The following is an 11,675-nucleotide window of genomic DNA, read 5'->3' on the forward strand; positions in this document are numbered from 1 at the left end:
CTGCTTGAGTTTATTTGTTGTTACTGTTATTATTATTATTAATTTAATAATGATCAACAAGACCATAGGATAAGAGTGATACAATTCCACACAATTCCTATCACCAGAGTTCTATATCCCATCCCCTCCATTGGAAGCTTTACTACTCTCTATCCCTCTGGGAGCATGGATCCAGGATCATTATGGGGTGCAGAAGGTGGAAGGGTGGCTTCTGATTTGTTTCTCCGCTGGATATGGGTATTGACTGGTTGATGCATACTCCCAGCCTGTTTCTATCTTTCACTAGTGGAGCAGGGCTCTGGAGAAGCAGAGAAGCGGTGTTTCAGGAAACATTGATGAGGAAGTCTGCCCAGGGAAGTCACATTGGTGTCATTTGCATCTGCAAATTGGTGGCTGAAAAGCATTAATATACAAACAAAATAGTGTTTAATAATATGGGACCTAAAGTAAAAAATATAGATGAAATTTGAGGTCTCCATTTTGGAAAAAGCTAATAAGTCTAAGTATATTCCAAGGGGCCCACAACTTTATTAATTTTTGCCTGAGCCTGATAGCTAAAATGCAGGTGGGACAAAGGTTATTATATAGGTAGATGGTGTCAGAGTTGTAAATAAGACTAGGAAGCTGTATCAGGGAAGGGAGTAGCTCCCATTTATAGGAAAAGTATATAAATATTGTTAACTTAAACCCCATCGATTTGAACTGGGTCCATATTCAGCAGTGAAAACTATGAGTTTCTATTCAAGGAAATAGAAAATGACACAAAGAAAAGGAAAGATACCTCATGCTCATAAATTGGGAGAATTAATATGATCAAAATGAATATACCCAGAGATATATACTAATTTAATGTGATATACTTTAGAGTCCCACCAGGTTTCTTTAAGAGAATAGAACAAAAATTATAACCTTGAGGAAAAGAAACAGAAATGGAGGCATCATACTCCCATATATCAAACTATATCATAAGGCCATCATAATCAAAACAGCCTGGTACTGGAACAAAAATAGATACATACAGCCTTGGAACAGAATTGAAAGCTCAGAAATTAACCCCCACACCTATGCACTTCTAATTTTTGACAAGGGGTCCCAAAATATTAAATGGAAGAAGGAGGTTCTCTTCAATAAATGGATCTGGATCTGGGAAAACTGGGTTGAAATGTTTAGAACAATGAAACTGAACCACTTTATCTCACCAGAAACAAAAGTCAGCTCTAAATGGATCAAGGACCTGAATATTAGACCAAAAACTATCAAATATTTAGAGGAAAATATTGGGAGAAAACTTTCCTATCTAAACCTCAAGGGCATCTTTGGTGATACAAACCCAATTGCAAGGAAAACTAAATCAAAAACAATTTCTTATGTCTATTTTAAACCTATGATGAGTTTTTAAACCTAAGATGACAGAAACTATGTCTGCCTTGTTCAATCTCTCATCTCCTTTTCCTTAGGTTCTCACAAAATGTCGAGTACATATGCTAGGTTACCTCTGAAAACAAATGGATCAAATATTACCTCACACACTTAACTGAAATTCATGCCACTGCAATGTTATTTTATTTAGTCTAAGTTCAAATTCAAGACAACCTATTAGGCCAGAAATTTAGGTTAGCGATTTCCTGAGAGGGGCCATATTTTATATTACAATAAAAGGCATTGATAAGCCACATGCTCTAACAATCTCATTAATAAGACACAAAAAAGAATATAGATATATAAATTTAAGAAACAAATTACTGTTAAAAAAAAAGAGTTAAAAATTTCAGGGGCCCAGGGGTAGTACACCCAGTTAAGTGCACCCAGGTTCAAGTACCCGGACCCACCTTCAGGGGGAAAGCTTCACAAGTGGTGAAGCAGTGGTACAGATTTCTCTCTGTCTCTCTCTCCCTCTCTAACTCATCCTTCCCTCTCAATTTCTGGCTGCCTGTATCAAATAAATAAAGATAATAAATTTTAAAAAATTAAAGTAGACAAGAATGTTGGACAATAGGTAGACTATCCAATTTGTAAGCATGTATCTCACATTCATGCCCAGAATGGCACATGCTAGTGTAGTGTCCTCTCTTTTACTATCTCTATTCTTCTTTTCATTTTATCCTATTCCCATTATCCTTCTTTTCTCCTTGAGGCTATAACTATATATATCTTTATTGCCTTATTCTGTATTCAATCAAAGTCACATGTATAATTAACATTTCTATAATTGAAATTTCTTTTATTTCCATCTTACTGGACTTAAATTTAAAGGATGGCATAGATAAGAGAAAAAAAATGATGAGTGAGAGGCAGAAAGATATGTGACCTTGTATACTCTGCTATAACTCTCTTCAAATTGGATCCCATGGAAAAATGAGAAGACGTAGGTAGCAGCCATCACAGTCAAGAAGAATCCTGACGTGCAATGTACTTAAACTGATTCTTTGCACTTGAAAACAAGCTACAAGGGATGGTACTAAGTACACTGAATGAACAATAACAAAAAACTGAGAGGTAATCTCCAATTATACAGAGCATAAGATAACATTCATTATTTTTAGTAATTTGAAATCTTAATACATCAATTTAGAAAATAAATCTTTCTTGCAAATAATATTTGAATGTCATGAATAACTAGTTATTGGTGTTAACAGTTCACACTCATAATATCTTTCATTCATATTTCCAGAGAACTAAAGGGTTGAAGAAGGAAAATGACCTTACCCATCACAGAGATGGCATCTCCTCTGGGGAATAAGTTGGCAGTTTTTTAACAATGTATTATGTCTCCTGACATTATAAAAGGGCATGGAAAGCTGAATTCTGACTGTGCTGTATGGCATATCCTTTCAAGCTGTGTTACATCACACTCAACAGTTAGTGTCTACCACATGATTTTTTTTTTCAGCATCACTCCTTACAAATAAAGGAGCTTGTTACTCTGCCCTTTTGTCAGGTGTCAGAAGCTTGCTGATTTATGTTTTAAATATATGTCCAGCTATTTTCCCTTACAAGATATAAGGAAACAGAAAAACAAGTAAGTATAAAGATATGATATCTGGCTTTGGTATAAGTCTTCTAACCATAGAGTTCTTTGCATATTCTTTGAATCCTGCTTCAGGCTCATTATCAAAAGTAAAAGACTAATATTTTAGTTTACTGGTGAATGTGTATGTACTCATACTATGAAATGTGTACATGTTATTTCTAAGTTGAGAAAGTTCAGTTAGTCAACAGAAGTCAATTATGATTCCACATTCTTCTAAACTGATTTTCAATTACTTTCCTAAGAATTTCACATCATGTTTTACGGTAACTCAACCAAATATTCTAGTGTTATTGATTTTGGATAGAGACAACTTTTGAAAGAGTAAGGAGAGGTAAAGAGAGAGAAAGGGAATCACCTGCAGTACTATTCCCCCACTTAGGATGTTCCCCCCTGCAGGTAGGGACCATGGGCTTAAATCCAGGTGTGTACATACTTCAATGTGTGCACTAAACCAGGTGTGTCACAACCAAGCACCTTCTGCAAAATACTCTAATTTTAATAATAATCTAAATTTTTATGTGTTATTTAAATTTAATTCCCATCTGTATCCAGCAACATAACCCAATCTGTATGATTCAATTAACCAGTATTTACACCTCAACTTCAATTACAGTATCAATTTACTGTATAACAGTCAATATGTATTAAGAATGTATAATAATAAGAATGTATATGCTGACTGGCCAGATAGTTGATGTTGGAGGGTGTCTGCTTTGCCATGTACTTGATCCACATTTTGAGACTAGTCCCCAAAATACTGGTGGAAGATTTGGTACAATGTTGTCTTTCTTTCTTTCCCCCTGTCTCTTTTTATCTGAAAGGGTATACTAGTGTGGTGAAGGTCCCAAAAGAAAAAAATAGATATGTAACACTGCTTATTCCTGCTCTCCATTTTATTCTATTAACTTAAATAGAACTTTTCTTCACATGGGTATTGCCCTTGCCTTTTACATACTCCACCAGCTCCATATTTTCTCTAGCTATTATTATTCTTTATTTTCATGCTTATTCTAGTTCTCTTATATGCTCCATATTAGCTTATGGCATGACCCTTGTTAAAAAGCCTTTTTGATAAAGTGACTCTGCCTCCCATGGCTATGGATGATCTATAATTGATCCACATCTAGAAAATTCATATCACTCCCGAAACTCCTATCAGTGCCTCAGGCCCAACAAGTTCATCAGAATCAAACAAGGACTAAACCTTTCCATTAATGGTGGTGTTTATTGGCACCTGCTTTATGGCAGTATTACTTGTTATAAGGTGAACCAAAGGATCTCTTACAACTTTGCTATTTATTTGAAAGCATTCATTTGATTAAGGGCTATTTTTTTTTGTCATAAAAGTGGATTGCAATATTTTAAGTGAATCTGTCCCTTCACCCTTCAACTAAAATAGGGAATGATTTCCTTCTTTTCATTCCATCAATCCAAACACTACAAATAAAGCTTTGATGGATGACCAGCCATAATGGATGAGACTTGTGGTGTCATTTTCACAGAATGTCTCATCATCACTTTTCTAAGTGTATATCTATTATACAGTCTTAGTATTTAGACATAAGTAGTCAGGAAAACAGTTTCACATAGATTTGCCCCCGTCTCAGTCCACTCTTTCTTCCATTGTTCCTAATGGCTGTGATTTTATTACCTTTATATTAAACTAAATAATAGTTTGGTCTTTCTCTAGAGACTTTTCTTTTGACAGTCTTCTTAATCAGATTATTGAATTCTTCAATCATTTTCTAACATAGAGCAACCAAGTAAAACTGAAGTGGAGAGAACATTTCATTTCATATTTAAGCAACTGTCACTCAAACATGCTGGCATTTTGAGTCTCATTTTACTGGCTGAAGAAAAAATCATATACTTACTATATATTGTCTCATGACATTTTACTAAAATGCTTCCAATCTGTAAGACAACAATTTCCAGAAATCCATGTTTCTTCTATTTAAAAGAGAGAAAAAATTAACCATTGAAATGTTCTCTTGGGGAGGCAATAGGACATAATGTTTATAGTAGCTTAACATAATGAAACTTGAATGATCTGCAAAACCAAATAAAATTATTACATATTTTTATGGTTTTGATAATGCCGCTTTTGCATTTACTCATAGCACATGTATTTAATTGTGATATGTATAAATTAACATACCAAACTGTACTCATGCCTAGTATATATGGGAACTATCATTTGGATCATTGGAGTGGATGATAAAGAAAAAAAATTTCTCCTTGTAGAACATTATATTATTATATATTATAAATGTTTTCAAATTAAGCAGTATATACATTGTATTCTCCATATACTATATAAGTAAAATACATTTTTTGTTTTTATTTAGGAATTGGAGGAAATTATAGAGGAAATGGGGATCAAAATTACAGGCAAGTTTTCACTACTGTGAAAATTGTGACATGGAAAAGGTAATTCTGGGGCCATATAGTGGTACACCTGGTTAAGTGCATTTAAACTATGCACAACCTGCAGGGGTTAAGCTTCATGACTGGTGAGCAGTGCTGCAAGTTCCTCTCTCTTTCTCTCTCTCTCTCTCTATTTCTCCCCCTCCCAATTTCTCTCTATTCTACCGAATCAAATAAATAAACAAATTTTAAAAAATAGAGACCAGAACACTGCTCAACTCTGGCTTTTAAAAAAAGTGAATTCTTTTTATTTGATAAAAATTTTACTTAGTAACAATAAAAGTTTCATTTATTTTTTATAGTATCTAGGTTTTTTTAAATTAATTTTTACTTGATAAAGATAGCTAGAAACAGAGAGAAAGCTTTCCACCTGCAGGTGGGGACTAAGGGCTTGAATCTGATCCTTGAGCATTGTAAAGTGTGCTCAACCAGGTGAGCCACCACCCAGCCTCAAAGTTTTATTTTATGAAAAGAAAATACAGACACTATAAAATAAAATACACTGAGACCCACTAAAATGAGAGATAATAGTTTAATCATCTAAATGTTACATTCCTTTTGTTTAAAAAAAAGAAAACAGTGTTATGGAAAGTTGGATATGAGTGGAGCCAATTGGTGGCACACCTGGTTAAGCACACACATTACAATGCTCAAGGACCCAGGTTCATGCCCATGGTCCCCACCTGCAGGGAATGGAAGATACACAAGTAGTGAAGCAGTGCTGCAGGTGTCTCTCTCCCTCTTTACCTTTCCCCACCCTCTCAATTTTCTCTCTGTTTCTATCCAACAATAAAAAAATAAAATATTTTTTAAAACTTTAAAACAAAGAAAGCAGGCTATGAGTATTTAAGTAGAGATTAAGAGGAACAAAGACAATATCCTTTGGCAATATTTTTATTTTTTTATTTTTTATTTAAGAAAGGATTAATTAACAAAACCATAGTGTAGGAGGGGTACAATTCCACACAATTCTCACCACCCAATCTCCATATCCCACCCCCTCCCCTGAAAGCTTTCCCATTCTCTATCCCTCTGGGAGCATGGACCCAGGGTCATTGTGGGTTGCAGAAGGTAAAAGGTCTGGCTTCTGTACTTGCTTCCCCGCTGAACAATATTTATCTATGGTATTACACTGAGGACAAAGTCCAAGAAGTGTTAAGGAAGATGATACAGAGAACAGAACTTGTAACAAGAGGTTCTAGGTTTAACTCCTGGTACCACCATTAATCAGAACTGAGACAGATTTTACTTTTAAAAAATCCAGTCTATGAGCATGGGATATCTTTCCATTTCTTGGTATCAGTTTCTATCTCCTTGAGTAGCGACTCATAGTTTTCAGTATACAAGTCTTTCACTTCTTTGGTCAACTTTATTCCTAGGTATTTGATTGACTTTGCTGAAACAGTAAATGGGAGTGATTTCTGGATGTCTTCTTCTTCAGATTTAGTGTTTGCATAAAGAAATGCCACTGATTTTTGTACATTGATTTTGTAGCCTGATACCTTGCTATATTGCCTAATAACTTCCAGTAATTTTCTACTGGATTCTTTAGGTCTTTCTATGTATACTATCATATCATCTGCAAATAGTGAGAGCTTGACTTCTTCCCTTCCAATCTGTATCCTTTGATTTCTTTCTTTTGCCTGATTGGTATGGCAAGAACTTCCAATACTATGTTGAAGAGTAACGGTGACAGTGGACAGCCCAATTAACAAATAATGTGATGATAATATTAACTATCGATTGTCTTTTTGAACCCTAAGACAGCAGGAACCTCACATCTTCACTATAGAGCCCTTACTTCCCCCAGTCCTGGAACCCTTGGATAGGGCCCACTTTCCCGTATGCATCTCCCAATCCAAACCAAATAATATTGCATCCGCCAATCACAACCTAATCAACGCAACAATTGCCACCTCAACGATTGCTTCACCTCAAACTGTATCCAGAGACTTCACGTGTGGAATGACAACCCTTCAACTTCATTACTCGGGTGAGACCTTTCCTTTTATAGTACACGCTAATTTCATCTCAGGTAGTTCACTTTCTAACAAAGTCCCATAATCTAGATATACACCAGTTTCTGTGAGAGAGAGCTTATGTGCACACGTATCCATAAACTACTGCAAAATATATACCTGAAAGCAGAAGTACACTAGAGTTTGCAGTGAGTACCTCCCTAACACTTCTCTCCACTATTCCAAGCTTGGGATCCATGATTGCTCAACAATTTGTTTGGCTTCATATGTTAACTCTCTTTTCAATCACCAGGTTCCAGATGCCACCAGGATGCTAGCCAGGCTTCCCTGGATTGAAGATCCCACCAATGTGTCCTGGAGTTCAGTTTCCCCAGAGACACACCTTACAAGGGAAAGAGAGAGGCAGACTGGGAGTATGGACCGACCAGTCAACGCCCATGTTCAGCGGGGATGCAATTACAGAAGCCAGACCTTCTACCTTCTGCAACCCTCAATGACCCTGGGTCCATGCTCCCAGAGGGCTAGAGAATGGGAAAGCTACCATAGGAGGGGGTGGGTTATGGGGATTGGGTGGTGGAAATTGTGTGGAGTTGTACCCCTCCTACCTTATGTTTTTGTTCACTAATCCTTTCTTAAATAAAAAATTTAAAAAAAAATTCCAGAAAAGGTCCTAAATATATTTTTAATTACAAATAGATATTTTAAAATTATTCACAATAATCTGTCAGATGTATGATACATAAAGATTTTTCTCCCACTCTTTGGGGGGGGTGGCTTTGTTCGGTGGTGATTCCCTTTGCCATGCAGAATCTTTTCATTTTGATCTAGTCCCATTGGTATAAGTAAAATGTGTGCTTTTCCTTGCCACTGGATTTGAATCTGTGATGTTGAAAAAACTTATATGGAGGAGAGCTCTGCCTGTTTTCCTATGACTATTTGATAATTTCTATGCTAACTTCTAAATTAATTTGGAGTTAAATTTTATATATGATGAAATTCGGTGGCTCGTTTTATTCTTTTCCATGTTTCAACCTAATTTTCCCAACACCATTTGTTGAACAGGCACTCCTTTTTCCATTTGCTGTGGTGGGTCCAATGGTAGGTGAAATGCTAAGAAAGTTGGGGTACATGTACACAATGGAGTGCTGTGTAGTTATCAAAAATGAGAAGGCCATCTCCTTTGCAATACTGTGATCAGAACTGGACAGTAACATGTTGAGTGAGATAAGTCAGAAAGAAATGGAATAATTTCACTTATAGTTACAACTTAAGAAAAAAAGAAAATAAGGGAGAACAGATAGTGAAATTAGAATTGGATGTGGTGTATTGAACCAAAGCAAATACTGTGAGAAAGGAGGGAATGGGACATTGGGGTCCTGGTATGTCTTTTAGACACTACTTAAGGGGAGATAAGAGGGTTTATTTATGTGTTAAAGACTATACTGACAGGACTATGTTCCAGTTTACCTTGACAACAGTGAGCTTCTCATTCCCTACAGCTTGTTTCTTTTTTCCTTAAAGAATGGTTAGCATGTGCTATGGCTTCTATTTGAGGTCTTGTTGATTTTCAAGATAAAATATGGTAGGGATAGCAAAGAAGATCACCTGAGAACACAACAACACAGACTAGGACTACCTTGGGAACCCACCAAGTCACGGGTGAGTGCCAATATGTGTGGCTTGTGGACAGAGAAGAACTCTAGGAGAGATTCCTGGGGCCAACAGCTGGTATCTACTCAGGAGAGGTTGGTAACAGTCCAGCAGTTCACCAATTGAGGAACCACCTCCAGTCTGTTTTACCAACAAAAAGACTGATGAAGGGAGGAGAGGACTCACCTAAGACTCACCAAATGCAACTGTGAGTCTCCATTGCTACATTTGCTTGAAGGCTGAAGTAGCAGTGGGGAAGGCCCTGTGCTGACATCAGGGTGTAGATAACTGATCAGGTAACACAAGAGAAGATCTACACATCCAGTGGTCTGGAAGTGGGGCTGTATAGTGGGAGCATTTCCACATTGTTCTCCTGATGGATTGAGAGACACAGTGAAAATTGCCTCAGAACACAAAAAGTAAAAACAGGTTTTTGGTTTGTTTGTTTGTTTTTCTTTTTTCTTTTTTTGAAACTCACAGGGCCTAGGAGTGCTGCCTGGCTCAGCTCTGGCTGCTGTCAGAGCAGCCAAATTGGGCTTGGGGATTTGGATCCTTCAGGCATAGGAATCTCTTTGCATAACCACTGTGATAGCTGTCCCTGACCCTATTTGATCTTTTGGTCAGGAGTGAGTGATTAAGATAAAAAAACCTACTTACAGTTTAAAATCCCTTAGGCTCTCACAGCCTATAGGGAAGAAAAAGAACATAAGAGGGTTTAACAGCCACTGTGCTTAAACTCAGGGGTTGAGATAACATTGAAACAAAGGTCAGTTTCCAAAACTGTGAACTCTTTTAAGTACCTTACTTAGACACAAGTCAATCCAGGCAAGTATGATCAGTGAATTAAACAGTACTGAGAAAGGGAACTTATAACACACCATATACAATGGTTAAACCAAGAAGAAACATTGGAGAAATGAACAAGTAGAAAAGCCCAGATAAAAGCCCACCAAAGGTAGAAGCACATAAGACTGAGGACCACATCCAAACACTAGTTTAGGCATTAGTCACAGGAGTGAGATAAGATATGTGGTCTTACCACATATCTTATCATAAGAGGTCAGCATATATCTATGTGTAAAGAAAAATTTGGGAACATATAATTTCAGAGCATTACAAGGAAATTTCTAGTCTAGTATAAAACAAGCATACTAAAAAAACGGAATCATTTTTCACATTAAAATATCTTGTGTTTGCTTATTTTTTAATATTTATTTATTGATTTATTGGATAGACAGAGAGAGGATTTGAGTAGGAATATGGGAAATAGGGAAAGAGAAGATACTTCAGCTCTTCTTCACCACATCCAAATCTTGCCCCCTGTAGCTGGAGACTTGAACCCAGATCCTTGAGCATATAACATATGCTTTCAATCAGACATGCCACCGAGTCCCTGATGACTTATTTTTAAAACTATTTCTCACATTTTTCTCAGTCTTTAAAAACTAAAAATATACATGTCGAAAGTCTTCTGATTCATCTATAGTAGCTAAACAATCATATGTCAATAAATATGTTAATAATCAGTGAAAATTTAATTTTCTAAAATGTGAAGATGAAATAAAAGTAAAGATAAAAATAATGCTTCCCTCCACTTTGGCATCTTTTAATAAGATATAGTCAATCTATAATTTTAAAAATGAAAATGAGGGGCTAGGTGGTGGCACACGTGGTTGAGAGCACATGTTACAATGCACAAGGAACCAGGTTCAAGCTCCCAGTCCCCAGCTGCAAGGGTAAAGCTTTGTGAGTGGTGAAGCAGGGCTGCAGGTGTCTCTCTGTTTCTCCCCTCTCTATCCCCCCATTCCTTCAATTTCTGGCTGCTTCTATCCAATAAATAAATAGGGATAATAAAATTTAAGAAGAAAAAATTTATAAAAATAACAGCTACTTTTAGATCTTCCCATGAGGATTTCATATTCAGAAAATCCATATTATTTGATTTGTTGAGATAATTTTTATGATGAAGTAAAAATAATTGTGTGTCATGATAGTATCAAAGAAGAGATTCACATGATAACCACCATTTTATGTGTCTCTTGCTAGGCACTTATCATAATTGACTGCATTTAATTTCCACAGTCTTCATTAGAAACATATACTATTTGTCCCTTCTAGGTTTAAGGAAAGTAAAGTTCAACACTGATAAATGACTATATGTTACATGGCTTGTAAACAGTAGAGTTGAAATTTGAAACCAGAGCCCCATGTTTCTAAACCCTAATCCTTTACCAGACCTTTTTTTTTTTTTTAATATAACCCTTGTATTAAAGGGCCTCAAAAAATTGAGTTATGACTCGGATTTGTTCCTCTCCACGGAAATCTTTAGTAAAAGTCGAAAGATTTATGCGATCTGAAGAGAAACCAGAGTATTACCAGACCTTTTTTGGTTGCAGACTTAAATGGTCATTTTGGCACAAACTGTTAAAATAAACACAAGAAACTGTTACAATAAACACAAGAATTAAGGCCTAAAAGTACCTCCTTTCTGTGCCTATGGCATAAGCTACAAGTATAATGGAGTGGTATATGACAAATCTTTAGGAAGTTCATTTAGATATTCTTTAAAATTAGTTTCTTCCATCTTA

General features: G+C 36.1%; 1 non-coding gene across 1 annotated transcript; it reads right to left on the bottom strand.

The window, feature by feature from the left end:
- Positions 1–11,344: 11,344 nt before the first annotated feature.
- Positions 11,345–11,460, bottom strand: LOC132537802 (U5 spliceosomal RNA). The gene has a single exon (XR_009549230.1). It is a non-coding gene; the product is annotated as a U5 spliceosomal RNA (small nuclear RNA).
- Between the last annotated feature and the right edge of the window lie 215 nt (positions 11,461–11,675).

This window comes from Erinaceus europaeus, chromosome 3, assembly GCF_950295315.1.
Source record: "Erinaceus europaeus chromosome 3, mEriEur2.1, whole genome shotgun sequence".
Classification (NCBI taxonomy): Eukaryota; Metazoa; Chordata; class Mammalia; order Eulipotyphla; family Erinaceidae; genus Erinaceus; species Erinaceus europaeus.